Genomic DNA, 22,869 nt, shown 5'->3' with positions numbered 1-22,869 from the left:
TTGCCTACTGCCAAGGCATTCCTTGTCAAAAACAATCATGTGGTGTCTCACGAGAACAGAAACTCATAATTGTACATTATTATTTGAAGAATGAAAATATACTCTGTCAGACAATCAATTTCTCATGTGGATTGCAATACTGTGCAGTTTATAAAAACTGAAAATAATATCAATCTTCAACTAAAAACAATTTTGAGGGGCAAGGATTGTGGTTCCATGGGTACAAGCTGCTACTTAGGACAATGCATCCTGGTCATCCTGGGGTTGAGTCCCACCTCTGCCTCTGCTTCCCATCCAGCTTCTTGCTAATGCACCTGTAAGGCAGCAATGATAGCCAAGTACTGAGTCTCTGCCACCCACACAGGAGACCTACATGGAGTTCTTGGCCCACACCCTTCCATTGTAGGCAGCCAGAGAATGCAAACTTTCTCTCTCTCTCTCTGCTGATGATCACTGTTCTATCCATTTTCTAAATGAATTCCTTGATATTTTTACTATGAAATTTCAGAGTTTTTCAGATATTTGAGGTGCTAATCTTTTATCAGATATATACTTTGTAAATACTTTCTCTTATTGTAAAGCATTTCTTTCAACCTCAACAGTTTTTCACAGAACAATTTTAAAAATTTTGATGGAATTCTAATCCATGAAATTTTCCTTTCATGAATTATGCTTGTGTGTCAAGTCCAAGTCCAAGACCATTATTTCTATATCCTGTTCTCCTATTTTCTACAAGTTTCACAGTCTTTTCTTACATTTAATTACATGATTTATTTTGAATTAATTTTAAGTATATGGGAAGATTCCTTTTTTTTTTTAGCCTGTGGTGTTCAACTACTTCAGTACCACTTGTTGAAGTTTAGTCCTCCTCTGCAGAAGCACTGTTGGCACCTTTGTCAAAAATTAAGTGGAGGGGTGGTCGTTTGGTGCAGGAGTTATATCCACACTGAGGATGCCCCTATTCCATATCAGAGTGCCTGGTTTGAGTACTGGGTCTTTCACTTCTGATTCAGCTTCCTGTTAACGTGCACCCTGGGAGGTAGCAGGTGATGACGTAGTGTGGGAGATCTGGGTTGGGTTCTGGGCTTCTGGAGTGAGCCTGACCCAGCCCTGGTTATTGTGGGCATTTGGGGAGTGAATCAGTGAATAGAAGATCTCACTGCATCTGTCTGTCTGTCTGTCTCTGTCTTCCTGTCTTTCAAATAAAAAGAAAAAAATGAAAAGAAATATGATAAAAAATTTTAAAAAGCCAATGGAACATAATTCTTTGTTATGTTTTTGGATTCTCTTTTCTGTTTCATGATTAATGTGACTATAGATCACATTGTGTTGGTTACTCTAGCTTCATAACTAATCTTCATGTTGAGTAGAGTAATTCCTCCGATGTTTATTATTTTTCAGGATTTTGGAACTATTATACTGACTAATTTTCTATATAAATTCTAGAATAAACTTGTCCATGTCTACAGAAACAAAATTCCTGCTGGAGATCAGTTTGGGGAGAATTCACTTCTTTACAGTGATGAGTTCCTCAATCCATAACAGTATGTCTTGTTGGTTATTTAGGCTTTTTAAATTTCTTTTAACAATGTTTTTATAATTTTAACATACAGTTTCTATACATTTTGAGGTATAGTTATGCCTATATTATTTAATTTTGAATGTATAGTTTAAATTTTGTTACTGCCCGACAGGCAAGATGGCTGAATAAGGAGGGAGCACACTGATAGTCCAGGAAAAGACAGTTTAATAAAAGTGGAGATACTACAGTTTCAGGAAAGAGTTAGGGAAGAAACAGCAGAGGAAACTCTTCCAGAACTAGTGGGACACGGTGCACCTATGTGGAGGGCACAGACGCCCACAGCTCAGGACCCCAGCTGCCGAATCTACGCACCAGCATTGGAAAGGGAGGTAAGGTGAAAACTCAGTAGCCCAAGACACTGGCGGGGAAGTGGCAAGAAGAGCCTAGAGGGAACGAGGCTTGAAGCCCCATGGGGGAAAGTTCACCAGGCTAACTAGGGGAAAAAGGAAAAAATAAATAAGAAAATAAAATAAAAGGGATGGTATGGACACGAGTCTCTCTCTCCACTCACCTTACAAAGGCAAGCAAGACAAAGAGCAGGAGCCACTTTGGTCATACGTAAAAGCTGAACCTGCCATCAGTCAAGCAGAAAAACCTGACTCTGAGGGGGTTAAATAACAGGAGGTTAGGACCTAGTGAAGGTGTGGAGCAAATTAACTGAGACTGTGGGAAAAAAAATGGTATGTAAGAGAACTCACAGACTTCATGTGAGTACTCTCTGGAGACACTACAAACTCGGTAACCTTGGCAAGCTGGTGGGAGACTGCAGGAGAATTTGAGCTCACACTAAGGACAGCACAGATCCTTTATGTGGTCCTTGGGACAGAGCAGATGAATATTATACCCACATGAGCCAGAGATCAGACACTGACTGCCTTCAATTCCACTCAGCTGTGCGGAAATACTTCGCTTCTGGAAAAAAAAAAAAGAGAGAGAGAGAGAGAGAGATTTACCACGCCTAACCTGGGTGCTTCACCTTTGGCACACCCTTAACCCTGAAGAACCAAACAGAGCACTCTGGCCACACCCACCACAAGCCTCTAAGGATCCATCAAAAGCAGATAGTTCACTTAACAAAGTCATAGTATAATGAGAAAAAAACACCACAGCAAGGGAAGAAGAAACCAAAGAATATCTCCACAATACCAAGCAACAAATGCAAAAACTGAGGAAACAAGAACAAGGAAGACATTATGATGCCCCTAAATGGACTAGACACCCTAATCCAAGATTATGAAGATGATGAGATAGAATAAATGCAAGATATGGATTTCAAAAAATTTATGATAAGAACATCTAGAAGTTCTCAAAAACAAGTTCTTGAACTACAGAAATCCTTACTGGACAGGATAGAAAATCTCTCTCATGAAAATGAAATCTTAAAGAGGAATCAAGATGAAAAGCAGAAACTAGTAGAACATGAAATTGTGATAGTGAAATCAAAATGAAATGAAGAACTCAATAGATCAAATGACAAACATATTAGAGAGCCTTAAAAACAGAATGGGTGAAGCAGAAGAGAGAATATCGGACTTAGAAGACAGAGCACAGGAAAGTATACAGTCAAACCAAAGAAAAGAAAAGGAAATTAGAAATCTAAAAAAATATTGTCGGGAATCTACAGGATACTATTTAAAAACCCAACATTTGGGTCGTAGGAGTTCCTGAAGGCATGGAGAGAGAGAAAGGATTAGAATGCCTTTTTAGTGAGATACTAGCAGGAAACTTCCCAGGTTTGGAGAAGGACAGAGACATCCTAGTACAGGAAGCTCATAGAACCCCTAGTAAACATGACCAAAAGATATCCTAAACACAACACGTTGTAATCAAACTCACCACAGTGAAACATAAAGAAAAGATTCTAAAATGTGCAAGAGAGAAACGTCAGATTACTCTCAGAGGATCTCCAATTAGATTCACAGTAGACTTCTCATCAGAAACCCTACAGGGTAGGAGGGAATGGCGACATAGCCCAGGTAATAAGAGAGAAAAACTGCCAGCCCAGAATATTATATCCTGCAAAGCTCTCACTTGTGAATGAAGGTGAAATAAAGACCTTTCATAGCAAACAGAAATTGAAAGAATTTGTCACCATTTGTCCAGCCTTGCAAAAGATGCTTAAAGATGTGTTACACACAGAATCACAGAAGCATGGCCATCAATATGAAAGAAGGCAAAGGAAGAAAACCTCCCAGTAAAAGATCACAGGAAGCTCAAAGCATATATTAGAAAATATCTTTGGGAAAATGGCAGGGCAAAGTCACTACCTATCAATAGTCACATTGAACGTTAATAGCCTGAACTGTCCAGTTAAAAGACACAGATTGGCTGACTGGGTTAAGGAACAAAACCCATCTATTTGCTGCTTAAAAGAAACACATCTTTCCAACAAAGATGCATGCAGACTGAAAGTGAAAGGCTGGAAAAAGATATACCATGCCAACAGAAATGAAAAAAAAAAAAAATCTGGCATAGCCATCTTAATATCAGACAAAATAAACTTTACCACAAAAACCATTAAGAGAGACAAAGAGGGGCACTATATAATAATTAAGGGTTCAATTCAACAGGAAGATGTAACTATTATAAATATATATGCACCTAATTACAGAGCACCGGTTTATTTAAAAGATATGTTAAGGAACTTAAAGGGAGACTTAGACTCCAATACAAAAGTATTGGGGGACTTCAATACTCCACTTTCAGAAATAGACACATCAACCAGACAGAAGATCAACAAGGAAACAGCAGATTTAATCGAAATTATAGCCCAAATGGATCTAACAGATATCTACAGAACTTTCAATCCTTCATTTAAAGAATTTACATTCTTCTCAGCAGTGCATGGAACCTACTCTAGGACTGACCACATACTAGGCCATAAAGCAAGTCTCAGCAAATTCAAAAGAAATAGAATCATGCCATTCAGCTTTTCAGAGCACAGTGGAATGAAGTTGGAAAAGAGCAACTCGGGAATCCCTAGAGCATATGCAAATACATGGAGATTGAACAACATGCTCCTGAATGAACAATGGGTCATAGAAGAAATCAAAAGAGAAATCAAAAATTTTCTGAAAGTAAATGAGGATAACAGCACAACATACCAAATCTTACAGGATATAGCAAAAGCAATGTTAAGAGGAAAGTTTATAGCAATACGTGCCTACATCAAGAAATTGGAAAGACACCAAATAAATGAGCTTTCAATTCATCTCAAGGATCTACAAAAACTGAGGCAAACCAGAACTAAATCTAATAGAAGAGAAATAATTAAAATCAGAGAAGAAATCGACAAGATTGAATCAAAAATTGCAAAAATAAGCCAAACGAAGATCTGGTTTTTTGGAAAAATAAACAAAATTGACACATTATTTGCCCAACTAACTAAAAAAGAAGAGAAAAAAAACAAAAATCAATAAAATCAGGAATGAAAAAGGAAATGTAACAACAGACACCACAAAAATAAAAAGAATCATCAGAAATTACTACCAGGACTTGTATGCCAGCAAACAGGGAAATCTATCAGAACTGGATAGATTCCTGGACACATGCAACCTACCTAAATTGAACCAGGAAGATATAGAAAACCTAAACAGACACATAACTGAGACAGAAATTGAAACAGAAATAAAGGCCCTCCCAACAAAGAAAAGCCCAGGACCAGATGGATTCACTGCTGAATTCTACCAGACATTTAAAGAAGAACTAACTCTAATTCTTCTCAATCTATTCAGAACAATCGAAAAAGAGGGTATCCTCCAAAATTCGTTCTATGAAACTAGCATCACATTAATCCCTATGCCAGAAAAAAAATGCAGCACTGAAAGAAAATTACAGACCAATATCCCTGATGAACATAGATGCAAAAATCCTCTATAAAATTCTGGCCAATAGAATGCAACAACACATCAGAAAGATCATCCACCTAGACCAAGTGGGACTATTCCCTGGTATGCAGGGATGGTTCAATGTTCGCAAATCAATCGATGTGATATACCACATTAACAGACTACAGAAGAAAAACCATATGATTATCTCAATAAATGCAGAAAAGCATTTGATAAAATTCAACACCCTTTCATGTTGAAAACTCTAAGCAAATTGGGTATAGAAGTAACATTCCTCAATACAATCAAAGCAATTTATGAAAAACCCATGGCCAGCATCCTGCTGAATGGGGAAAAGTTGGAAGCATTTCCACTGAGATCTGGTATCAGGCAGGGATGCCCACTCTCACCACTGCTATTCAATATAGTTCTGGAAGTTTTAGCCAGAGCCATTAGGCAAGAAAAAGAAATTAAAGGGATACAAATTGGGAAGGAAGAACTCAAACTATCCCTCTTTGCAGATGATATGATTCTTTATTCAGGGGATCCAAAGAACTCTACTAAGAGACTATTGAAACTCATAGAAGAGTTTGGAAAAGTAACAGGATATAAAATCAATGCAGAAAATTCAACAGCCTTTGTATACACAGGCAATGCACAGCTGAGAAAGAACTTCTAAGGTCAATCCCATTCACAATAACCACAAAAACAATCAAATACCTTGGAATAAACTTAACCAAGGGCGTTAAAGACCTCTATGATGAGAATTACAAAATCTTAAAGAAAGAAATAGAAGAGGATAACAAAAAAATGGAAAAATCTTCCATGCTCATGGAATGGAAGAATCATTGAAGAATCAATATTGTCAAAATGTCCATTCTCCCAAAAGCAATTCATAGATTCAATGCGATACCAAAAATACCAAAGGCATGCTTCTCAGATCTGGAAAAAATGGTGCTGAAATTTATATGGAGACACAGGAGCACTAGAATAGCTAAAGCAATCTTGTACAACAAAAACAAAGCCTGAGGCATCACAATACCAGATTTCAGGACATACTACAGGGCAGTTGTTATCAAAACAGCATGGTACTGGTACAGAAACAGATGGATAGACCAATGGAACAGAATAGAAACACCAGAAATCAATCCAAACATCTACAGCCAACTTATATTTGATCAAGGATCTAAAACCAATTCCTGGAGCAAGGACAGTCTATTCAATAAATGGTGCTTGGAAAACTGGATTTCCATGTGTAGAAGCATGAAGGAAGACCCCTACCTTACACCTTACACAAAAATCCACTCAACTGGATTAAAGACCTAAATCTATGAACCAACACCATCAAATTATTAGAGAATACTGGAGAAACCCTGCAAGATATAGGGACTGGCAAAGACTTCTTGGAAAAGACCCCAGAGGCACAGGCAGTCAAAACCAAAATAACAATTGGGATTGCATCAAATTGAGAAGTTTCTATACAGCAAAAGAAAAAGTCAGGAAAGTGAAGAGGCAACCAACAGAATGGGAAAAAATATTTGCAAACTATGCAACAGATAAAGGGTTAATAACCAGACTCTACAAAGAAATCAAGAAACTCCACAAAAACAAAACAAACAACCCACTTAAGAGATGGGCCAAGGACCTCAATAGACATTTTTCAAAAGAGGAAATCCAAATGGCCAACAGGCACATGAAAAAATGTTCAGGATCACTAGCAATCAGGGAAATGCAAATCAAAACCACAGTGAGGTTTCACCTCACCCCGGTTAGAATGGCTCACATACAGAAATCTACCAACAATAGATGCTGGCGAGGATGTGGGGAAAAAGGGACACTAACCCACTGTTGGTGGGAATGCAAATTGGTAAAGCCACTATGGAAGTCAGTCTGGAGATTCCTCAGAAACTTGAATATAACCCTACCATACAACCCAGTCATCCCACTCCTTGGAATTCACCCAAAGGAAATTAAACTGGCAAACAAAAAAAGCTGTCTGAATCTCAATGTATATTGCAGCTCAATTCACAATAGCTAAGACCTGGAATCAACCTAAATGCCCATGAACAGCAGACTGGATAAAGAAACTATGGGACATGTACTCTATAGAATACTATACAGCAGTTATAAAAAATGGAATCTGGTCATTTGCAACAAAATGGAGGAATCTGGAAAACATCATGCTGAGTGAATTAAGCCAGTCTCAAAGGGACAAATATCATATGTTCTCCCTGATCGGCGACAACTAACTGAGCACCAAAGGGGAAACCCGTTGAAGGGAAATGGACACTATGAGAAACAGTGACTTGATCAGCTCTTGTGCTGACTGTTGATATACAATGTAATACTTTATCCATTTTAGTATTTTTTCTTTGTTTGGTTCTAGTACTATTGGTTGAACTCTGTAATTAACACACAATTATTCTTAGGTGTTTAAATTTTAACTGAAAAGTGATCCTTGTTAAATATAAGAGTGGGAATCAGAGAGGGAGGAAAAGTACAATTTGGGACATGCTCAATCGGATTTGACCCAAATGGTAGAATTAGAATCGTGCCAGGAGATTCCAATTCAATCCCATCAAGGTGGCATGTACCAATGCCATCTCACTAGTCCAAGTGATCAATTTCAGTTCAGAATTGATCACACTGATAGTTCTAAGAGTCAAAGGGATCACACAAACAAGACTAGTGTCTGCTAATACTAACTGATAGAATCAAAAAGGGAGAGAATGATCCATCATGGGAAGTGAGATACACAGCAGACCCATAGAATGGCAGATGTGCTAAACAGCACTCTGGCCTCAGAATCAGCCCTTAAGGCAGTCAGATCTGGCTGAAGAGCCCATGAGAGTATTTCAGGCATGGAAAGCCAAGACACTCTGGAAAAAAAAAAAAACTAAATGAAAGATCTCTGCAAGTGAGATCCCAGTGGAAAGAATGGGCCATCAAAGGAGGAGGTACCTTTCTCTGAAGGGAGGAGAGAACTTCCACTTTGACTATGAGCCTGTTGGAATAAGATTGAAGTCGGCGAACTCAAAAGGCTTCCATAGCCTTGGCAACTCATGACAAGAACGTAGGGAGATTACTGACGCCATAAACAAGAGTGTCAAATTGTTAAGTCAACAACAGGAGTCACTGTGCACTTACTCCTCATGTAGGATCTCTGTCCTTAATGTGTTGTCCAATGTGTATTAATGCTATAACTAGTGCTCAAACAGTAGTTTACACTTTGTGTTTCTGTTTGGGTGCAAACTGTTGAAATCTTTACTTAATATATACTCAATTTATCTTCTGTGTATAAAGATAACTGAAAATGAATCTTGATGTGAATAGAAGGGGAGAGAGAGCAGGAGATGGGAGGGTTGCGGGTAGGAGGGAATTTATTGGGGGGAAAAACCACTGTAATCCAAAAGCTGTACTTGGGAAATTTATATTTCTTAAATGTTAAAAAAAATACACAATACTCATGAGAAGTATCTATCATTTGTGGCAATATTTCTTCTCTATTTTTATTACTGTCTCATAAATTAAGAGTCTTTCTTTTATCATCTAATTTTTGTTCAAAGAGTTGTCATTAGCACTCCATTAGGAGCATATCGGCCAATGACAAATCCTTAGTTTTTCTTTGTCTAATGATGTCATTATTTCCTCTTCATTTTGGTTACATGATTTTGTTGGATACAGAGTAGCTTTCACTTCCTTCAGCATTTCAAAATGTGTCCGGTTCTTTTAGTTGCCATTGTTCCAGATGAAAAATCTATTGCCATTCAAATTGATGTTTTTCCATTAATAATGTGTATATTGCTCCAGAATTCCAAAAGTGTCTATTGAAAATCAGCTTTCTAATATTTTGGTGAAGTCTAATTTGTCAATTGATTCTTTTTATGGACCATGCTTTTATTGTCCTGTCTAAAAGATCCTTGACTAACCCATGATCGCAAAACCCAAAATTTTGAGTTTCAGAGTCTGGTATATGTAATACAAGGTATAGTTTGAAGTTTTTTGTTGATTTTCTTTCTTTGAGGTTTTGCTGGTTTGTTGGATGTGGATATCCAATTGTACCAGCATTATTTGATGATAAGTCTATCCTCTGTCCACTTCATGCACATATGCCTTCATCAAAAATCAGTTGTCCATATCTTTGTGGATCTATTTCTGGATCCTCCATTATAACTGATTTCTTCCTCCATTTCTATTCCAACAGTAAAGTCATTTGATCACCATTTTTGCAATTTGATAATATACCTTGCAATGAAGTATTATAAACTTTGTAATTTAGTTCTTTTTCAAAGTTGTTGGTATCTTCTAGGATGCTGTAGCGAGAATTTGAAGATGGCCCAAAGATTTGTTGTACTCCTTCTAGGGTACACACCCTGAGTAATCTCCAGGGCTTAAATTCTGCAAACAATTATGTGGTTGGAAGCAGTTATTTTCTTAGAATCAGAGATAACTCAACCCAGAAACTCCTTGATTTTAACACCATGTATCAACACCTTTTGATACTCTTAAGAACCTAGCCACGGTTTGTCAGATTTCTGACTTACAGAACTGTGAGCTAATAAACGAATGGGGTTTTAACCAACTGTATTTGTAGACATTTTTAACACAGCAGAACCAATGCAAAGACCTTTGCATTTTTATGTGGATTTCAAAGTCATCTGCAATTACTACAAAAACATGTGTAAAATATTTGATTGGGATTATGAGGAATCAAAATACAAATTTGGGCAAGAATGGAAATCTTAACAACATTGGATCTTCTGACATAAACAAGATAATTCCCTACATTTATGTCAGTCTTCTTTAATTTCTCTCAAAAATATTTTTGGGGTTTCATGTATAGTTACTAACCCTTCACATCAATTGTCAAATTTATCGCTAAGTATTTTATAGGTAGGTACATTTTACATATTTTTTATTTCATTTACTATTTGTTAATTGCTAGAATATAGACATATAATTAATTATGTATATTATGTATTCTACAGCCTTGATAAATTCACTTAGCTTTGCAAGCATTTTTACAGATGCTGTCCAATTTAATAGTAAGACAGTTATATTATCTGAGAATAATGCAAAGTTTACTTCTTCCTTTCCCATCTTTTACCTTATTTTTTTTTTTGTTGTGTACATGCTCTATCACCTTTATTACGACTGGACAGAAGTGGTGACAACATTCTTTTCTTGTTTCTTGTTTATAGGCAGAAATGATTCAATATTTCACCATTAAGAACCATGTTAACTCTCATTTTTTGTGGATGATATTTATCAGGTTAATAAGCTCAAATCAATCTCGAATTTTTGAGTGTTTTAATAGAAATAAATAGGGATTTTTTTTTTTGTTAAATGCTTTTATTCTTTTGCATTGCTTTACAGGATCACCTGGGACTTGGTTTTCTGTTTTAAGTTGTTAAGGTGATAAATTCCTTTATGCTAAGTTAATCAGATTTTCATATCTGTCCCCAAACTGAAGTATACCTTTTAGGCTTTCAAAATTAGGAGCATTGAGCCGGCGCCGTGGCTCAATAGGCTAATCCTCCACCTTGCGGCGCCGGCACACCGGGTTCTAGTCCCGGTTGGGGCGCCGGATTCTGTCCCGGTTGCCCCTCTTCCAGGCCAGCTCTCTGCTGTGGCCAGGGAGTGCAGTGGAGGATGGCCCAGGTGCTTGGGCCCTGCACCCCATGGGAGACCAGGAAAAAGCACCTGGATCCTGGCTCCTGCCATCGGATCAGCGCGGTGCGCCGGCTGCAGTGGCGGCCATTGGAGGGTGAACCAACGGCAAGGGAAGACCTTTCTCTCTCTGTCTCTCTCTCTGTCCACTCTGCCTATCAAAAAAAAAAAAAAAATTAGGAGCATTGTATGCTTACATTGGTGTATCCTTTCTCTGTACTATTTCTAGAGGGAGTCCAGAGACACTGTTATGAACTGATCTCTTGTTCCATGATGCACTTCTGAGTGTTTCACACCTGGGCAAGGTGATACTGGTAGGTAGAGAAGCTGTGCAATGGGCCATAGAGACAAAGGAGGATGATTCTGAGTGTCATCTTCCACAAGCTTTAAAGCACTTTTACTAAATGAGAGCAAAGATATAATGCTAATGAGATTCACAATGAAGTTTATAAACTATTGTAAGTAGAGTCACATATATATTTAACACCATCAACACAGTTCAGAATTGTGTGTTGAGGCTTGGTTTCTCAGAAATGGATAAATGTGGTGTATGCTGGATAAAAAAAAAAAAGGTTTTTAAAAGGAATGATTGCGAAGCATAGCTTTTTTATAAGAGATCCACTTTCCTGATGTGCACTTTAGGCCTAAACTAATTGTATACTGAAAACATGAAACAAATCATCTCCATTTCATGGAAAATCACACAGAGCAGTTATATGTGGTAGAGAACTGAATAAAAATAAAATTATTTCAATTTTAATGCAACCCATCAAATCATTGCATATAATATAGAAAAAGCTGACTGACAAATGGAATTTAGGTAGTTTTTATTTTAGTATCCTAATCATTCTTTTTTATTAAACATTATGCATTCAAGTCTACCCTGGAATTTGCTAGATTAAGTTTGCCTTTGTTATTGTGTGTTTGGGAAGGTACTAATGAAATTCTCTTGGAATGTCGATAAGCAAATTACCAGTTCTTTCCAGTAGCAATACACTGAAGTTTTGTTTCACACAGTTATCAGTCTGTTCTACCTGAAATACATCCCTTAAATTATTGCTGTTCTATTTATATTTTTTCAATAAATCCCCATGGGTCCAAAATGTAGGGCAGATGCTGAGTTTTACACTAAGGTTCTTTGGAATCTGCTATTGAACTACTTTTCCTATTTTATTTTCTACATTTTTTCAATTCATAACAACATTCTAGCTAAACTGGAAGATTTAATGCATCTTTTGAGAATTTTACATTTTTAACTTGTTAGTGCTTTGATATTGCTGTTCTTTCCTCTGAGAGTTCATTGATTTTTAGAACATTTTTTGCAAAAAATGTTGATTGGAGATTCTACTTCAAATAATATGTCTTCCAAAACTTTCCTGATTTCTGAACAGATTTGCCAAAATGATATTGCCTTTGATCGGTGTGCATGAGTTAGTACATGTATCTATAAGATTATAAAGAAGCTGAAATTCTACTCTCACTCAGAGACACATAACCATCAAAATGTCACAGAGAACACATTATTCATGTGTTTGTGGTAATGATGCTATGAAAAATCCATTGTTCTGCCAATTATATAAAAGCACAGCACATACAATTTTGTAAAGTAAAAACTATTTGATGATGATAAAAAAATTATGTTACTGGTTTATACATTTGCTATATTGTATTTTAGCATAGTTTTAAATTAACTTTTTTATTTTAATTTCAAAGATTTAATTAATTAATATCAGAGAAGAAAAGAAAGAGTGAGAAGGAGAGACAGACTCCATTCACTGGTTCGCTTCTCAAATGACAACTATATCCAGGTCTTTGCCAGGCTGAAGCCAGGAACCAGGAACTCTGACCAGGTCTCCCACATTGATTTCACAGCCCAAACGCCTGAGCCATCTTCTACTACCTTCTCAGGCATATTAGCAGGAAGCTGGATCAAAAGCAGAGCATCAGAACTTGAAACGTTACTCTGCTGTGGAATGCTGGAAATACAAATAGTGGTTTAACCCACAGTGACAAATAAGGCCCCCAATAGAGACTTACAAATTTTATATATTAATCGATTACCATATGATGTTTTGATCCTTGCATATATTCTATAATGTCCATTCAGAGTTTAGCATTTCTTTATGGCAACAGCATTCAAAATCTTATTTTCCAGTTCATTTGGTTTATTTATTTTTTTATTTATTTATTTTTTTTTGCACTGCATCCATGTTATCTGTAGTCATCCTGCTGAGCAGTGGACTCAGAACTTCTTACTCCTAACTGGCTATAACTCCATACTTGTTAATCAAATTTTCCCCAGTCCTCTCTTACCTTTCCTTGCTAACCACTGGAAATCACTGTAATACTTTTAACTTCTATGACGTTACCATTTCTTTTAGACTCCAGGCATGAGTAAGATCATGAGATACTTGTATTTTCATTTCAGGCTTACCTCACTTAAAATGATTTTCAGTTCCATGTATGTTATGAATGACAAGATTTAACCATTTTTGATAGGTGAGTAGTATTCTACTACATATAGGTAATGTATTTTCGTTATCCATTCCTCAGTGGGTGGACACAGGTTGTTTCCATTTCTTGGCTATTGTGAATAGTGCTGCAGTAAACATAAGAGTTCAGATGTCTCCTCAACAGATTGATGTCACTTCCCTTCGATATACACCCAGTGGTGGGATTGCTTTATCAGATGAGAGTTCTATTCTTAATTGTTGAAGAACCTCCAGACTGTTTTCCACAGTAACTACACTAATTTACATTGGCACCAACTGGGTTGAAAGGTTCATTTCTCACCACGTTCTCACAGGTGCTTGCTATCTTTTGCCTTCTTGATAAAAACCATTCTAATTTGAGTGGAATCATATCTCATTGTTGGTTTAATTTGAATTTCCCTGATAATTGATGATGTTGAGTGTCGCTCCCCCATTCGCAGAGGAACGACACAGACCCTGCGCTGTTCTCTTGTCTGCTCGGCCCTTCCTGGGTTAGCTGCCGTTCCCTCACTCGCGGAGGAACAACGCCATCCCGGGTTAGCTGCCGGCCCCTCCACCTCCGTGGAGGCACACCACTGGCCGGCTCTCTCGGAGGCTGCTCAGGTGTTCCTCAGGTGTTCCTTCAGATGTTCCTGGTGCATGTTGTTTCTCTCCTCCTTTATAGTCCTCTTCCACCAATCCCAACTCTGCTACCCACGCGCCGAGCATGCTGCTCTCCTCCAATCAGGAGCAGGATTAGCTCCTGCAGCTTATCAGTCAAATTGGTGAGAGGCAGCTGCGTAGAGGTTGTTTGGTCTCTCTCTCAGCGCCATATTGTGGGAGAGCAGATGCATAGAATAAGTCTTAATTCCAGTAACTTAGTCTAGTCTCAGTTGCTCCCCACAGTTGAGCATTTTCTCCAGTAGAACACTTTGAGTCCTTGCTTACGATTTTTAAAATCCATTATAGATCTTTGTTTTGCGGTTATCTTGAGGCTTACAAAACTTTGGATTATAACAAGCTATTTTGAAATGATAGCAAGTTAGCGTTAACTATAAGATAGGGAAATAAACAAAATAAGATTAGAAATACTGATAAAGTATTCTACCTTGTACTCCATTGTTCCTCACATTTTGAATTTTTTGATTATCCATTTTACCTGTCTATATTGTCTATTTCAATATTCTAATACAGTTATTCCTAATTGTTTTGCTTTTTACACTTCATATAAAAGGAGCCATTTATGTACTATTTTTAAAGTACTGGAGTAATTTGAGTTGGTAACATTATTTCCAGTGATTTTTCTGCCTCCTGATATTTTCTTCCTATTCGTGAGTGTCTTTTTCTTTTTGTTCAGTTAACTCCCTTTAGCATTTCTTATAATACCAACATGGTGGCAATAAATTTCTCAGCTTTTTTTTTTAATCTGGGGATGCAATATATCTTCATCATATCTGAAGGATATCTTCACTGGCAAGCATTCTTTACTGGAATTTTTCTTCAGTACTATGAAAACCTCATCCCACTCACTCCTGACTTGTAGTATTGCTACTGGGAAGTCTGCAGTCAGGTGAATTTGAACCCTTTTGTGTGTTATTTATTCCTTGTCTCTTGGAGCTTTCACAATTCTCCCTTTATCTTTTTCTTTTCTTTTTTTTAGATGGTTAGTTTTTTTTTTATTTAGTAAATATAAATTTCCAAAGTACAGTTTATGGATTACAATGGCTCCCCCCCCCCATAATTTCCCTCCCACTCGCACCCCTCCCATCTCCTGCTCCCTTTCCCCTTCCATTCACATCAAGATTCATTTCCAATTCTCTTTATATACAGAAGTTTGATTTAGTATATCTTAAGTAAAGATTTCATCAGTTTGCACCCACACTGAAACACAAAGTGTAAAAATACTGTTTCAGTACTAGTTATAGCATTACTTCACATTGGACAACGCATTAAGGACAGATCCCACATGAGAAGTAAGTACACAGTGACTCCTGTTGTTGACTTAACAATTTGACACTCTTGTTTATGGCATCAGTAATCTCCCTACGTTCTTGTCATGAGTTGCCAAGGCTATGGAAGCCTTTTGAGTTTGCTGACTTCAATCTTATTCCGACAGGCTCATAGTCAAAGTGGAAGTTCTCTCCTCCCTTCAGAGAAAGGTACTTCTTTCTTTGATGGCCCCGTTCTTTCCACTGGGATCTCACAGTTTAGGCCTTCTTTTTTTTTCCAGAGTGTCTTGGCTTTCCATGCCTAAAATACTCTCATGGGCTCTTCAGCCAGATCTGACTGCCTTAAGGGCTGATTCTGAGGCCAGAGTGCTGTTTAGCACATCTGCCATTCTATGGGTCTGTTGTGAATCCCGCTTCCCATGATGGATTGTTCTCTCCCTTTTTGATTCTATCAGTTAGTATTAGCAGACACTAGTCTTGTTTGTGTGATCCCTTTGACTCTTAGACCTATCAGTGTGATCAATTCTGAACTGAAATTGATCACTTGGACTAGTGAGATGGCATTGGTACATGCCACCTTGATGGGATTGAATTGGAATCTCCTGGCACGATTCTAATTCTACCATTTGGGTCAAATCCGATTGAGCATGTCCCAAATTGTACTTTTCCTCCCTCTCTGATTCCCACTCTTATATTTAACAGGGATCACTTTTCAGTTAAAATTTAAACACCTAAGAATAATTGTGTGTTAATTACAGAGTTCAACCAATAGTACTAGAACCAAACAAAGAAAAAATACTAAAATGGATAAAGTATTACATTGTACATCAACAGTCAGCACAAGAGCTGATCAAGTCACTGTTTCTCATAGTGTCCATTTCACTTCAACAGGTTTCCCCTTTGGTGCTCAGTTAGTTGTCGCCAATCAGGGAGAACATATGATATTTGTCCCTTTGGGACTGGCTTAATTCACTCAGCATAATGTTTTCCAGATTCCTCCATCTTGTTGCAAATGACCGGATTTCATTGTTTTTGACTGCTGTATAGTTTTCTATAGAGTACTAGTCTATTTATTTCTTCTGAGCCTATGGACACTTCTGTTTTTTCAGCAATAGGTGGCGCTCTAAAACAGAATTTCCCACATATTTGAAGTTGGTGTGTCTCCACTGTTTTAGTCCTAAAATATGCCCCAACCTAAGTTAGTCCTCAATCTGCAGTGGTATTTTCAGTATGATCTGGTGAAATAACTAAAAATGGGTAGTTGATTCCTACAGTCCTTTTCCTGCATTTAAAATATTCCAGCAAGCCTAGTCCCATGCACCATCACCACAATGCCTGGTGACACCTGAAACCTACTGTGTTGTGGTCTTTCTGCTGCTGAGGTGGACTCATTGTCCAATGTCATTCCTAATAGCCATTTTCGATGCCTGCTGGGATTTAAGACTGATCAACTGGGGATGCAGAACTCCACTTGGCACCAAATCAAGTCCAGAGGCTCTGTCAGCAGGGACAGCTGGCACACAATCCCAAAACTGTCCTGTAGTCCAGTCCCCTGCTGTTTGTACCTTCAAAGAAATTTTTACAAGAATCTCTTTTTGGAAAAAATATTCTTATTTCTTTGAACTTTATTTTTAGTTTGCCATAAATAATACTGGAATATGTAATTTTAGGGCAAAAGTTTTTTTCCTTTAGTACACTAAAGTTAAAATGCCACTATTATCTTGTGGATTCATTTATTAGGATAATTATAACAAAAATACTATAAATGCGGTTTAAACAACCAAATTCTGGAGACTAGGATTCCAATATCAAGGTGGTGGAAGAGTTGGTTCCATTTGAGGGCTTTGAGGAAAGGACCTAGTTCAGGCTTCTTTCCTTGGCTTAGCCATTTTCTCCAAGTATTTTTGCATCAGCTTCTGATTATGGCTATCTGTCTCCAAATTTTCCTTGATTATAAGAACATTATCCCTATTCAAGTAGAGACCTCTTACCCTGATATGACTTCATCTTAACCAATTATATCTTTGTGACCCTATTTCTAAATAACTTCAAATTCTTAGATACTGGGAATTAGTATTTCAACATACAAATTGGAGATGTGGGCATCACAATTCAGCCATAATATCTGGTCTTTTTCTCGCTTGAAAAGTTCAGCTGTGTTGTATGGAAAATGCAGTTTATATCATCTGTGCTTTTAAGATTTTCTTTCAGTATTTGGTGATATTACAGTTCATCACAGTACGCACAGATATCGATTTATTCTTATATATATTGATTGACATTGAATGAACTGTTGTTGTTGCTTTTTAATGCAAAAGTATCCATAACTTTCATTATTTTTGAGAAAACTCTTCATGTGTTTATTTTACCAATCTGAGTAACAAATATCTTACTGTATCCTCAAATGTGTAGATTACCTTCTGTGTTTTTTAATGCTTTTCTGTGTGCTACATTGTGGATGTTTCTCCAGATCTGTATTTCAGCTTAGAGATTGTTCCTTTGGCTACACCTAATTTGTCTTCAAATGGTCTTTGTAATTAATTATTTTTATTCAGTCACAAAAATGGACATAATAGCCAGAGTTTGTCACTGTTTTTAAAAATAATGTAATTATTTTCCCTGAGAATTTTGTTTGGTTATTTTTCAAAGTTGCTTATTCCTTTTTTATAACATAATATACTTTACAATTTTTGTGTTGATATTCTAAACTTAAACATTCTCACCTTACAGTTTTTAACCTGTATTTCTGTATTCTGAAATTCAACGTCTAATTCTTCTATTTATTATATCTTTCCATAATAGATTTCTTTTTCATCTGAAGAGTGTTGTGAGCGTCTCTGTGGTGGAAATTATTTTCTCTGGTTATTCTTTGTGGCCAGGAGTGCAAAAATTCTTAGTTCTTCCAGGTAATTAGAGTATCACTTATTCACACTAATTTATTTCATTAATTTCTTAGCTAGAAACACTCATTGAACTCATAAGTAATATAAATTAGCAATACAAATCAATTCAATTTTCTTCTCCTCTTCCCCCAGAAAGGCTAAAATAAAATATGTAAAGCTGAATAATACATGTCTTAAAAACATTCAGTCTCCACCCACTTACAGCCTGTCAAGAAATAGAAAAGGTTATTATAGTCAGACTTTATTCTCATCCATTCTGCTGATAGAAAACTAAGATTTATTGAAGACAGTATTGTAGAGTAGTAGATTAGGCTCCCATTTGTGATTCCTATATCCCATATATGAGACTCACTTGAGTCCTGGCTACTTTGCTTCAATCTATCTTCATACCAAGATGCCTGGGAAGCAGCAGATGATAGTCCTAATACTAGGGTTCCTGCCACCTATGTGGGAAACCTAGGTGGAGCTCTTGGTTCCTGGCTTTAGCCAGGCAGCCTAACCCCAACTATTGCAGCCATGAGTGGAGTGAACCAGGGCATAGAAGATATCTCTCTCCCTCCCTCTATCTCTATTTTTCTCTCCCTTTCACTGCCTTTTAGAGAAGCAAAGTTTAAATCTAAAAAAATCCTAGCAATATAAAATGTATTCAAATAACTTTTTAACCACTCATCTTCTCCATGGATTATATTCTAGGTCTAATTTAGCACAATCAAAACTTCAGTGAGTTGTTCTATCAGCCATTTTAGCTTTAAAGCCATAGATCTTTTGAACATGAAAATATTCAATTTTTAGAAACAAAGTATAGTTTTTAAAATATATTTTGAATAACCTTCAGAATTACAAGTTTTCTGTTTATATAATAAGTAGGCATTTAATCATACTATATGGTTATGATCAACATTTTTGATGTAGACTGATGAAAGCTTGCTTTGCTATAATCTTTTTAGTGGCAAAGACTCAAACTCTCTCAGGAAGTTAGCAGATACACTTTGTAGCACATTAATATAGAATGGAAATTTAAATCTTCTTAAGTAGATAAATTAAAAACTGATGTGCTTGAATATAATTTGTTTCCCTGAAATCATGCTGGAGCTTAATCTATAAAGTCTTAGATAATAGAATTAAGAGGGTGGAAACTTAGTGCAAACAAGATTTTTAGAAGTGCAGCCTTTAGATTAGATTTGGTCATTGAAGTGGTTCCTCAATGATTGGCTCCTGATAGCTCTATAAAGAGGTACAGTTACTAAGTATAATGGTTTCACGTTGTGTTGCATCCATTTTGTTGCAGAATACAAGATTTCCTTCTTTTTTACCATTGAGTATTATTCCATAGTGTGTATGTACCATAATTTCTTTATCCAGTCATCAGTTGGTAGACATCTGTATTGATTCCATAACTTAGCTATTGTGAATTGAGCTGCAATAAACATGGGGGTACGGATAACTCTTTAATATACTGATTTCACTCCCATTGAAAAAATTCGCAGGACTGAGATTGCTGGGTCATATGGTAAATCTATTTTCAGCTTCCTGAGGTATCTCCAAACTGTCTTCCACAATGGCTGTACTAGTTTACACTCCTACCAACAGATTATGGTAACTTTTTACCACATTCTTACCAGCAATTATTGTTGGTTTCTGTATGAAAGCCATTCTAACTGGGGTGAGGTGAGACCTCATTGTGGTTTTGATTTGCACTTCTCTTATGGTTAGTGATCCTGAGCATTTTTTCATGTGTCTTTTAGCCATTTGAATTTCTTCTCTTGAAAAATGCCTATTCAAGTCCTTTGCCCATTTCTTAACTGGACTGTTTGTTTTGTTATTGTTGAATTTCTTGAGCTCTTAATAATTTCTGGATATCCTTTATCAGTTTCATAGTTTGCAATTATTTTCTCCCATTCTGTCAGTTATCTCTTCACTTTGCTCATTGTGTCTTTCAAAGTGCAGAATTTCTCAGCTTGATGTAATCTCCTTTGCCTATTTGGGCTTTGACTGCCTGTGTTTCTGGTTTTTTTCCAAGAAGTCTTTGCATATGCCAATGTCTTGCAGAGTTTCCCCAATTTTCTCCTCTAATAATTTGATGTTATCAAGTCATAGATTTAGATCCATTTTATTTTGGTGTAAGGTGTAAGATAGAGGTCTTGGGGACCGGCACTGTGGCATGGTTTGTAAAGCCGCCACCTGCAGTGCTGGCATCCCATATGGGTGCCAGTTCAAGTCCCAGCTGTTCCGCTTCTGATCCAGCTCTCTGCTATGGCCTGGAATAGCAGTAAAGATGGCCCAAGTCCTTGGGCCCCTGCACCTGCATGGGAGACCTGGAAGAATCTCCTGGCTCTTGGCTTCAGAGCGGCCCAGTTCCAGCTGTTGAAGCCATTTGGGGAGTGAACAAGCAGATGGAAGACCTCTCTCTCTCTCTGCCTTTGCCTCTCTGTAACTCTGTCTTTCAAATAAATAAATAAATCTTTAAAAAAAATAAAGGTCTTGTTTCATATTTCTGCATGTGGAGTTCTAATTTTCCCAGCACCATTTGTTGAAGAGACTGTCCTTTCTCAAGGGATTGATTTTAGCTCCTTTGTCAAAGATCAGTTGCTTGTAGATGTGTGGATTGATTTTTTGGAGTTTCTGTTCTGCTACATTGTCTACACGTCTATTTTTGCCAGTACCATAATATTTTGATTATAACAGTCCTGTAGAATACCTTAAAATTTGGTATTGTGATTCCCCCAGCTTTGTTTTTGTTGTTTAAGATTGCTTTGTCTACTTGGGGTCTCTTGTGTTTCCATATGAATTTTAGAGTCATTTTTTTCCTATATCTGAGAAGAATGTCTTTGGTATTTTGATTGGGATTTCAATGTAATTGAATCTATAAGTTGCTTTTGGTAGTTTGGACTTCTTGATGATATTAATTCTTCAAATCACAAACATGGGAGATTTTTCCATTTTTTGGTGTGTGTCTTCTATTTCTTTCTTTAATGTTTTGTAATTTTCATCATAGAGATTTTTTCCTTGGTTAAATGTAATCCAAGGCATTTTTTTTCCTGTAGCTATTGTGAATAGGATTAATCTTAGAAGTTCTTTTTCAGCATAAGATTGTCTGTGTATACAAAGGCTATTGATTTTTTGTGTGTTAATTTTATACCCTGCTAGTTTCCCAGATTCTTTTATGAGTTCCAATAGTTTCGTAGTGGAGTCTTTTGGATCCCCTAAATATAGAATCGTGTCATCTGCAAATAGGGGTAATTTGACTTCCTCCTTTCAAATTTGTATTCCTTTGATTTCTTTTTCTTGCCTATTGGCTCTGGTTAAAACTTTCAGGACTATATTGAATAGCAATGATGAAAGTGGGCATCTTTGTCTGGTTCCAGATCTTAGTGAAAATACTTCCAACTTTTCCACATTTTTTCAGTATGATGCTGGCTGTGGGTTTGTCTTGAATTGCCTTGATTATATTGAGGAACATTCCTTCTATACCCGATTTGCTTCATGTTTTCATCATGAAAGAATGCTATATTTTATCAAATGCTTTCTCTGTTAATCATATGGTTTTCATTCAATTTGTTAATGTCATGTTATGTATGTTTTGAACTCCCTTGAGATTCTGCCAGCAAGAAACTATTGCCAAGTAAAACCCCCAGGCTTTGTGCCTTCAAATACATGAGCTAAAATAAACATTTTTCTTTACAAAGTTTTCTTATTTGGGCATTTCATTATAGTTTTTAAAAAGGTGATTAACAGAAATTTCTAGTCTCTTTGCTCTTTGTGACTGTGTAATATTAGGTGATCTATCTTTCAACAGATTTTAGTTTCAACCTTATAGAATGTCTAGACAGGAAGACTCATGTTTACTTCTTTCTTGTAAATATCCTTACTCTCACATGTATTGCTGACATTTCCAGATAGTCTAGAAGTCACAGCTATGGGTTCCAAGCATCGAAATGTGTACTATTTACTCTAACCACTCCAAGGCAGCCTGTGGCAAGTGGCCTAATACACAAGTGTCTTCTGACACTCTTGGGTCTAGAGCCAACTTAGATGATTCTACTCTCTCATTTTGGTCAATATGTGTGATAATATCAACCCTGATGTTTTCCTGAGCCATAAACATTACACCAATCTTAACACACATTGGCATGACAAGAACAAAAATTTTACATAACCCATAAAATACAGCTCCTAAATTTAGGCTTTCCAAAACATAAAAATCACAAGATGTGAAAAACCAAGTTTTTGCAAGCTTTAAATTCAAAACTGTTTCATATATAAAACACTATGTTTTATGTACTTGTATAAAAGAATATTAATTTATTTACTATTCATATAACATATAATTCAATGAATTCTAATTATCTTTTAATAAATAGTTACAAAAATACTGATGGTATCATTTGACCAGAATCTCTAATTAGAAGTTTGACATATTTAAATTCATTTAAAGTGAAGAACTAGCCATTATTTAAATAAGAATTA

The sequence above is a fragment of the Oryctolagus cuniculus genome, chromosome 5, assembly GCF_051225735.1.
Source record: "Oryctolagus cuniculus isolate XC-2025 breed Fujian yellow rabbit chromosome 5, ASM5122573v1, whole genome shotgun sequence".
NCBI classification, from domain to species: domain Eukaryota; kingdom Metazoa; phylum Chordata; class Mammalia; order Lagomorpha; family Leporidae; genus Oryctolagus; species Oryctolagus cuniculus.
Note: the sequence above shows the minus strand (reverse complement) of the source record.